At 46.1% G+C, this 10909-nt stretch overlaps 1 long non-coding RNA gene across 1 annotated transcript; it reads left to right on the top strand.

Moving 5' to 3' along the window:
- The first annotated feature begins 4756 nt into the window (after nucleotides 1-4756).
- Nucleotides 4757-6906, top strand: LOC146831058 (uncharacterized). The gene is made up of 5 exons (XR_014961517.1): nucleotides 4757-4893; nucleotides 5180-5324; nucleotides 5627-5763; nucleotides 5875-5959; nucleotides 6479-6906. It is a non-coding gene; the product is annotated as an uncharacterized LOC146831058 (long non-coding RNA).
- Nucleotides 6907-10909: the final 4003 nt, after the last annotated feature.

Below are 10909 nucleotides of genomic sequence, written 5' to 3'. Positions count from 1 at the left end.
ACCAGAGAACAAATGTGGACAAGAATAGTCAACAAGGTCAATGCATTAGCGACTGTCCCACGCAACAAGAAGGAGATCATGAAGCGGTGGCATGACCTCAAGAGCTAGGTGAAAGAGAAGAACAACAAGAACCGTTAGCTGGCTCAGATGACTGGCAGTGGCCCTCCCATTCCACCAAGAACATTCACTGCATGGGAGGAGAAGGTGCTTGCCATACTGCATCCAGAGAGTCTCACAGGAGTACCCGGGGGAGTGCAGACTGGTAAGTACAAACAAATGTATACCATTACACTGCTATGTACTGTCTTGCACAAGTACAAATCTACAGCTCCTAGGCCCAGTTCAAGTAATCTGCACCAGAATACCCAACACAGGTCTCACAAATGTAACATTCACTCCATCTGAATCACCCCAAAGGTAGCCATCAACATTCCATGGTTGCATGTGTACAGGCATCCAGCACTACAACTCCCACAAGGCGCAACCTGTGCCACCTCTTTGCAGGATGTAGCACTCCCCACCACCCAGAAGCATGTGGCAGCCATTGTATTACAACAACCAAACTTACAGGTAGGTAGCCATCTCTTCAGGAAGGTGTGTTTGGGGGTGGGAGGCCTGCACTACAACTCCCACCAGGCCCACTTGTGCCACAGCTCAGAAAGATGGAGCACTCCCCCCACCCAGAAGCATGTGGCAGCCATTGCATTGTTCACCTTCACCTAACAGGTAGGTAGCCATCTTCCCAGGGAGGGGAGTTAGGGGGTGGGAGGCCTGCATTACAACTCCCACCAGGGCCCCCTGTCCCACTCCTGAGCAGGATGGAACACTCCCCACCACCCAGGAGCATGTGGCAGCCATTGTATTGGTCACCCTCACCTAACAGGTAGGTAGCCATCTTCCCACGGAGGGCTGTTTTGGGGTGGGAGGACTGAACTACAACTCCCACTATGCACACCTGTCCCACCCCTGAGCAGGATGGAGCACTCCCCACCACCCAGAAGCATGTGGCAGACATTGTATTGGACACCCTCACCTAACAGGTAGGTAGCCATCTTCCCACGGAGGGCTGTTTTGGGGTGGGAGGCCTGCACTACAACTCCCACCATGCACCCCCTGTCCCACCCCTGAGCGGGATGGAGCACTCCACCACACACCCAGAGAGATGTGTCAGAAATTCCACCCAAATGTGACAACAGAACAGGTAAGTAGACAGTGCATGCACCCCACCATTCCTCTCAAAAAACATAGAGCCATATGACAACACCAGCCCTCACATCCGATGAAAATTGACACAGATCCAATAGCCACTTACAGTGTGCAGACAGCTAAGCATATATAACTGTCACAGCAATCAAAGTGTGACTCACCAAATCACATGTTGAAGAAATGCAGGGCACAATAATGCACAGCACTGAGTGCGAGCTATAATTTCCATGGGGAGCAGAGCTTGAAGGACCATATGAAAACAAAACAAGCATGGTCTGTAAATCTAATAAAGCAATGCACATGACATGACAAAGGTATGCATGAGATAACAATGGTTAGTTCATGCTCAGATGTAACGTCTGCCAGGCAGAGTAATCAACAAAGGTACGTCACATAAAGTTGCTGTGCCGCTAGTCGTTAGATGACAACATGTACTCGTAATCACAAAACCTGCACGTGGTGCATGGTATCCATTGACATGTCACACCATGGACAAGTAATGTATGTACCTCCATATCATGGCATGATGCTCAGTCCCGTGCAGCCATACAAAGTGATGTCAATGTGAACTTTATGGTGTATAACATGTAACATCCAAACATCTGACACCAAGTATGTGGGCTGCACTTCAATTACCATTTCCCCTCTGTCCCACAGGTGACCTAGAACCTACAGCAGAGGATGACAACACCAACCTGCAGAGCCAGTCTCCACCCCCGGAACATGGACTCTCTGATACTGACTCCCTGGATTTCGAGGCTGAAGAGCAAGAAGCCGGCCCATCGGGTCTGCCAGGACGCAACAGGTCCCAGGACCCCACTGTCCCCCCTCCACCACATCAGCAACAACAACTCCGCTGACCTCTGCTGTAACGATTTGTGAGGCCTCCACCACCATCACCAGCGCCACCAGTGCTGCCTGCAACACTCTCCCTGCCCCAGAGTGGTGAGGCAACAGGTCCGTGACAACAGGGCAGGTGTAAGGGCAAGTGAGAGTCAAACACAACCAGACACTGAGACCGAAGCCCGGGCCAACATCGCCAGAGTCCTTGGGGCCTATGAACGAGCCGAGGTACAAACGGGCCAGGTTCGGGAAGATTCCCGTGAGCTCCGTCTGCTGCTAAAGTCCATTGACACGGTATGGTCCAAATCGTGGACATCTTGGGCCAGCTAGTGGCGGTTCTAAGGGACAGGCCTGCTGCCCAAACAACACCTCCACCTCCCTCCAGTGGGCCGCAGGATGACAGTTTCCTAACCTCCTCTGCGGCCACAGAGAGGGGTGAGTCCTCAGACCCTACTGGGCCCACAGCAGAGGCCTCCACTGCCAAACGACCAAGGGGCCGTCCAAAGAAATCCTAGGGAGGACCCCATGGCAAGCACCTGCCAAACGCCAGTCAAGGAGCCAGCCATGATGGTACCCCTCTTCACCTCCTCACCATCAAACCTTGTGATAAGGGAGGCGGGATCGTCATCTTTGACACCCCCATCTATATTGACAAAATGAACAAACTATTGTCTGTGGCTATGCATTATAAACGCATCACTATCAACCCTGAGCCAGCATTGAAACAACTAATTCTGGCCATGGTACACGCCGCTGTTGATGAAGGATATCTGTGCCCCAAGGAAGCTGAGTTCCTCACACCCTGTCACACCAGAATACCGATCATCTATGGGGTGCCTAAGACCCACAAAAATGTACTAGATCCCCCCCTTAGACCAATTGTATCTACGATTGGCTCAGCAACGGAACCTCTATCTAAGTACGTTGACCAGTTTTTAAAACCTTTGGTAGCCAAGCTTGAATCGTATGTTAAGGACACCGGCCATTTCATCTCCAAGATTGAGAACTTAGAGTATCGCAGCGACAGAGAACTTCTTGTCACCATGGACGTAGAGTCTTTATATACTAACATTCCCCAGGAGGGAGCTTTGTTGACTATTGAAAAAATCTTATGCCGAGAACCCGACATCACCAATGCCCCTTTTATTCTCCAATGTCTTAAGATCATACTAGCTGAGAAATACTTTGAATTTAACAATGAATATTACCAACAAACCCAAGGGGTTAGCATGGGAGCTGCCTGTGCCCCAAGTGTAGCCTGCCTCTATATGGGCAAGTTTGAAAAAATCAACATTCACAATGATATTGCCCCCTTCTTCGAGAATGTTTTTTCCTGGTCGCGATTCATAGATGACATTTTCTTCATCTGGAGAGGGGATCAGACCTCCCTTGAAGAATTCATTCAATGGATCAACCTTGCGGACGCTAATTTGAGATTTACCGTCCACTCCAGCAATACCAGGATCGAATTCCGTGATGTGTGGGTGGAGCACAAAGACAACCAACTATTTGTCTCACTATACACCAAACCCACCGCGAGGACTACCTTGCTCCAATTTGACAGTTACCATCCTCGCTGCCAACGGGAAGGCATTCCCTTCAGCCAGTTTCTTCGCCTCCGGAGAAACTGTACGGAGATGAAAGATTTTCTATCTCAGGCTGATGTCCTTAAAACCAAACTTCTCAATAGGCGCTATCCTTCCAAACTAGTGAAGAATTCCTTTAAAAGGGCCAGGTATTTCAACCGTGACGCAATGTTCCAACAGAAGGAAGAAAAACCCACGGATAGTTTAGTATGCGTAACTAAACATTCCAACATCAATCACAAAATACGACAGATTATCAATTCCCACTGGTATCTTCTGAACATCGACGACAACATCCCATTAGAAAAACCTCTCTTTGCTTTCAGAAGAAACAAAAACCTTAGGAATCTCCTAGTCCAAGGCAAAATACCGGATCCCCCTTCAGTGTCGCGCCAAACTTCCATCACTGGCCTGCATTCTATCTCAGGAAACCATCGATGCAGCTCCTGTCAAGCCTGTCCAAATGCGTTGGTTAGGCAAACAATCAATATCAATAATCGCACTATTAGTCTGACTGACCTCACCAATTGCCGCACCTCTAACATCATTTACGTGATCTTTTGTCCATGCGACTTAACATATATCGGTGAAACCGGTAGAGAATGCAGACTAAGGATGTGCGAACATAAGTCCAACATTCGCATCAAAACATCTGGCGCACCTTTGGTTTCCCATTGGATCGAGCATGGCCACTCAGAACAAGATCTGAAATGGATCATTGTAGAAAAGATACGCACCCCTACTGGCAAGGACCCTACTACCATTAGAAGGAAAAGAGAGGTCTTCTGGATATACTTCCTTAATGTAGTAGCCCAGGGTTTAAATGAGTCATGCCCCTGGGAAAATGCGATTATATGAGTTTTTCGGCTTTATTCTTTAAGGCATGTAGCGTCCACCCTCCCGTTTGGCATTTGATCCTTGTCTACAATGTGTGAATTATCTATATCCGATTGGCCAATCTTTTGATGTTATCTCCACATCCTTTTCTCTACCTGTTTAGGTATGCACTCCTGTTTATTCTTTTCCGGTTCCAAGATGGCCGCTTCATTCGATATGTTCCCCTGTATACTTAGTCTCTACTCCTTTTTTCATTTCTACTATTTTGAAACTAACGTGAGAGCCCCTATCTCCCGTTTCAAGTCATGTACGTCTCTATTTAAACTCTGATTGTAGCAGTAACCAGTGCCGTGCCATCTAGCTGTATTCCGAACGTTTCACGTTTTGAAATATTGCCGCTTGAACAACGCCTCTATCCGCGGTAAGAATCCGACCCGATGCCCTGAAACTTGCCTGCATTTCTGTTTGCCGAGTTGGCATTTGCGACTGTTTGGTGCTTAAGACTTTACCGGCCTGAATATCTTTGGCCCTTGTACTTAATAGCTATAGCCTTGCCAATCCTGTCTAATGTTCTTACCTAGTAACTCTAACCCCTAGTGGTCCATTCCTTTGCCTTTCTAAGTAACCCGGGCGTTACCCAATCTTGTTCATATAGCCGCTACACTGCGGCCGCCTTATTAAAAAACTCTTTTATGCCTTCTGGGCAGTCTCTTGTTTATCTTTAGATATCGCTTTACACTCCTGGTGTAGAATCGCTAGCTCTACTGAAGTACAGCGCGACTGACTACCGCTATATACTGGTGAGGAGGTCTCCATTTGTATCCTTTACCCTTTGACGCCGCCGGATTTACGGTAAGCATGTCCCCTGATCCTTGTAGGGAAATCCTTGGTCTGGACTGCTTTTGCTTCTATCATTACCCCGGCTCGTTAGAATCCTAATTTTGGGATAACATAGTTGCCTCCACCCCCGCTATCAATATAGACCACGTTATTACGAACTAGGTCTGTTCTAGCCTTCCTCTCTTTGTTCCGTTATACGGAATACTCATGTGGTTGAATCTCCTGTTATAGTCCGGACACTAAGCACTCGCAAGATGACTGTCCTGTGTCTTGTTAATCCTATGGCTAATTAACTCCTTTCGCTCCCTTTTTAGGAATCCGTTTATCCTTCTGCCTTATGTATTTGGATTGATATTTCTAACTTTATTATAAGAACAGCCCCTGACGCTATCTGTCTCTCACTTGGACTTCATCGTTCCTGATCTTTTACCTGAAGGTGTTCTTTCCCCGGGTAAGCCACTGTGCTTAGCTGAGCCACTGTTAACGCTTTCGGGGGTGTCTGCTATCGTATGTTCCTATGGTATTTTTACGCCACATTTTGTTTTTATATATATCTATACAGTTCCTTGTTTAGCTTCCTGATACCTCTTTGAGTTGCTGAACCCCGCTAAGAGGAGCTCTTTCTAAAACGTATATCGGACTAAAAGGTAATGCCTGTTGCTCATTATTTTTCTTTAAAAGAATCCTTTCCCCCTTCTATCTTTTTTAGCTTGGGTGCACTAACCCTCATGGGTCTGAATTCCCCCCCCCGTATGTTTTGAGTCTTTTTATGTACTATTGATTTTTCTATATATCACTGCACCATTGGAACTTTTTATTGTTTTTTTTCTTCTTCCCTGACACTGGTGTTGGTTGTTTAAGTTTGAGCATCGGTCTCTTTTCTCTCTGGGAACTTTCATTTCTTTTGCACTCATTCTGTAGGAGCTGATTTGCTGAGGGATACACGTTGTTGTCACGCAAATGTCATTATTGTATTGTTTATCTAAATTATTGTTTGTACTGACCCCATAGTAGAATTTCTGTCATTCAGATGTAATGATTGAGGCCCGTTTTAATTTTCAAAGATGTTAGTTATGGTGAAAATAAATTATTGTTCGCCCTGTATTATTTGTTTAAATATTCCCCATGTTGGAATTGCTTTCATTTATTTGATGATCACCTCATAGGTTGTGCTGTGTCCCACACGTTTAACATCACCGTCGCCCTGATGAAGGTATAGCCCTGTGTTGGGCTTAACACCGAAGCGTGCGTTGGCATTTACCTACTAGTGCCTACCTGAAGATTTCGCCCATCTAGAATAATCTGGGAGCGCACTAACTCTCTCTAATTCCTTTTGTGTCCAATTGTATATTCTTTTGATGAAAATGGTTTTTAAGTTTAATATATACATATAAAAAAAGATATATGTTTGTATAAATATGCCTTGCACTGAACCCACAAGTGTGCTGTATGAATGATTGTATGTATGTCTGTTGTTGTGTGGGACCTTCTTATATTTGTATTATGTATTTCATCTATTTCGGTCAAATTTTGTGTACGATTATCATTATCTTGATCTTCGTTTATTTAAATAAATTCAGTATTGATTACTCTTCTTTCTTTGTTCTTTTGCCTAACTGGGTCAGCTTTTATCCTGTTTTGTTCGTCTAACTTAGACCCTTCTTGGGCTTATACATATCTACTTTGAGTAGGCAGTCGGTGTCCTTTCTTCTTGTTGACCCCTCTTCACCTTGCCATTGACTTTGTTGACTGTCCTTATCCACACTGCCACGTTGTTGGCAGGCTTCTGTTGGAATGGGTCACCACATCAATGTGGTGACTACTCGATTGTCTCATCTTCCATCACTGACAACTCATTGATTCACTCTTCACCTTTGTGTATATATTCACTTCCCTGTCACATATACCCATTGTAATTAAATACTCCTTACACACCTATGTATTCGTGTCTGCTCCATGTTTATCACAGGATGTACAATCTTGACCATGATTACAATGTACCAGGAGCACGGATTGTTTGTAGGCAAGGAGAGGCTGAAGGGACCTAGGTAAACACAACAGAACAAGTCACCTGTCAGGCGGTAGCATCACAGCCATTACACATCACTTGTCATCAAGGTACTCCTATCTGCACACATTACAATGAGCAATAGTACCGACATAGACATCCTGTAGCTGTGCATAACAACCCTGACCCAGAAACATTAGCAGCCAGCACAGAGTCAACAACAGGCAGCAGTCACAAAGCTATCCTAGGCCTTTTCACCAACAACGACGGATGTATGACGTTACAACGCACACTTTTACAACGCATGCACTTACAACGCATTTTTTACAACGCATAATCCATTACAACGCATGACATTACAACGCATGACACTACAACGCATTTTTAAAAAATACCTTTACAACGCATTTCCATTACAACGCATACTACCTTTACAACGCATACCATTACAACGCATAATATTAAATTGCATTTAAGGTAAGTATTAGATAGTATAGGGGTAAAAGTTACTTTTCTAACTCCAGGGGGTGCAACAGTAGGGTAAGTGTTGGATAGTATAGGGGTAAAAATTACTATTCTAACTCCAGGGGGTGCAACAGTGGGGTAAGTGTTGGATAGTATAGGGGTAAAAATTACTATTCTAACTCCAGGGGGTGCAACAGTAGGGTAAGTGTTGGATAGTATAGGGGTAAAAATTACTATTCTAACTCCAGGGGGTGCAACAGTAGGGTAAGTGTTGGATAGAATAGGGGTAAAAATTACTATTCTAACTCCAGGGGGTGCAACAGTAGGGTAAGTGTTGGATAGTATAGGGGTAAAAATTACTATTCTAACTCCAGGGGGTGCAACAGTAGGGTAAGTGTTGGATAGAATAGGGGTAAAAATTACTATTCTAACTCCAGGGGGTGCAACAGTAGGGTAAGTGTTGGATAGTATAGGGGTAAAAATTACTATTCTAACTCCAGGGGGTGCATCAGTAGGGTAAGTGTTGGATAGTATAGGGGTAAAAATTACTATTCTAACTCCAGGGGGTGCAACAGTAGGGTAAGTGTTGGATAGTGTAGTGTAATATTATGCGTTGTAATGGTATGCGTTGTAATGGTAGTATGCGTTGTAATGGAATGCGTTGTAAAGGTAGTTTTTAAAAATGCGTTGTAGTGTCATGCGTTGTAATGTCATGCGTTGTAATGGATTATGCGTTGTAAAAAATGCGTTGTAAAGGTAGTGCGTTGTAAAAGTTGCGTTGTAAAGGTTGTTCCCCACAACAACATCAGCAGACAATGTGCCCGTTGTACGTTTTTACTCACCTTCATGGGAAGTAGCGATTGATGAGCTGTTAACACAGGTCGATACCTTCCTCCTCTCCACTATCCTCATCACTGGACATGGGTGGGTTTACAGGCGGGGGCCTCGGCTGCTCATCAGCATCCAGGAGTAGGGGGATCTCCTTGTGCAAGGCCAGGTTGTGGAGCATGCAGCATGCAACTACAATCTGACACACCTTTTTGGGCGAATACATCAGTGCACCTCCGGTCTTTTCCAGGCAACAAAATCGTGAGTTCAGGAGACCAAAAGTATGCTCCACCACACGACGTGTCCTCTCATGGGCATCATTGTAGCAGACTCAGCCGGGGTCCTGGGATTCCGCAGTGGGCTCAGCAAATTAAGGCCGGTTGGGGTATGCAGAGTCACCTAGGTGTGAGATACACATACTGATTAGATGATATAACTGTGGCAGAGGACAGCATGTCACACATACAGCATGCCGTTTGACTCTGCGTGCTCATCCTCAATCCGTGCACGCTCCGGAAGCAGATTAGCCATCAGCTGTGGCACAATGCTGTTACGCAGGATGTACGAGTCATGGGCAGAGCTTGGAAATTTGGTACAGACATGTGAGATGATCAGATCTGCCTTGCACACCACTTGCACATTGATGGCATGGAAATGCTTCCTGTTCCTGTAGATGTGTTCACGTGCCTGTGGTGGAACCAGGCCAACATGTGTGCAGTCAATGGCACCAACAACATTAGGGATGTGCACAAGGGCATAAAAATCATGCTTCACAGCCGCCAATTCATGCCTCCTGGGGAAATTGATGTATCGGTCCTTGTAGGTCATCATAGCGGACAGGACATCACGTAATACCATGCTGAACATAGGTTGTGACATCCAACCTGCAGTGGACACCGTGTACTGGACTGAACCAGTAGCAAAGAAATGCAGGGCCACCATCACCTTACACGTGGGTGTCAAAGCAGTCGGGTACGTCCTGTGAGGCCGCAGGTGGGGTTCCAATAGAGCACATAGGTCTTGTAGGGTGGGTCAATCCAGACGGAATTTCCGTATGACGTCCTCATCCTCCATGTCCGCCAGCACTGTGAAGTGACGATGCACATTTGGTCGCCTCCTAGGTGAGATGAAAGGGGTCACATGTCATTGCAATCCACCATGAGATGTTTCCAACATCTTACATTAATGACTGGCATCACAGTTCAGCTTACAGCACAACTTGCATGTAGGGACACCTTCTGCTACACTAGTTTTACACTTGTCCACTTTTCACACAGTGAGTACCTCCAAAACAAAATCTGATTATGTGACTGCCCAAAGGTACATGTCCACATCTTGCGTAACCAGCCCTGAGAGTAGTTCCTACAGCATGTGTGTGAAACCGCAACACTGCTGGCTCCTACCTAGCTGCTGTACCTGCCACACCTTCTTGCGTAAGTCGAACTGGGCACACATCAACAACACAATGAGCACAGTCTGTGCATTCTAATCTTGTATGTACATGAGCAAAGCAAAATACACTGTGAAATATGCACATTGTGTAGTGAGACATTCATCACTGTGTGTTGTCTAGCCATATCACTCATTGACATGTGTACATATTGGAGAGTCCATCACAACACTGATATGTGTACATGCCCAACAATATCACAAGTGATATGTGAGTTGGTACATTCCAATGTTTGCAGTCATGTGCACCGACATGGTGTAGTCAGCAGTGGGCCAAATGTTACATTGGTATTGTGTGCACTATCTTGTGCCATGAATCAGGTGTCTACTGTACACTGGTGAGATATGGCTATTGCCATTGACACAGCATAATGTGTCCATAGGTGCTGTTAACTTGCTCCGCCACCCAAATCACGGTCATTGGCAGCAACGAATATCAGCCATTTCGCGGTAGTGACTGCCTGGCCCCTGCGGTGTGCCAATGCCCCCAGCAATTGCTGTAGTGATTCACACATTGGAAAATAGTGGTTGGTGTGCTCCGCCAACACAATCACAGACATGGGCACCAATATCAAGCGGCCAAATCACGGTAGCGACCGCCTGGCCCCTGCGGTGTGCCACCGCCAATGCCCACCACAATGGCGGGATTGATTCACACATTGGTAAATGGCGGTTAGTGTGCTCCGCCAACACACTCACGGCCATGGGCACCAATATCAAGCTGCCAAATCATGGTAGGGAACGCCTGGCCCCTGCGGTGTGTCACCGCCAATGCCCATGTCCTTACAGCCAATGGGAACCGCAATCGCGGCAGCCTAATGCAATTGTCAAAATCGTGGTAAGCGTG

Source organism: Triturus cristatus, chromosome 5_1 (genome assembly GCF_964204655.1).
Source record: "Triturus cristatus chromosome 5_1, aTriCri1.1, whole genome shotgun sequence".
NCBI classification, from domain to species: Eukaryota; Metazoa; Chordata; class Amphibia; order Caudata; family Salamandridae; genus Triturus; species Triturus cristatus.
Note: the sequence above shows the minus strand (reverse complement) of the source record. Positions and strands in the feature narration are given on the sequence as shown.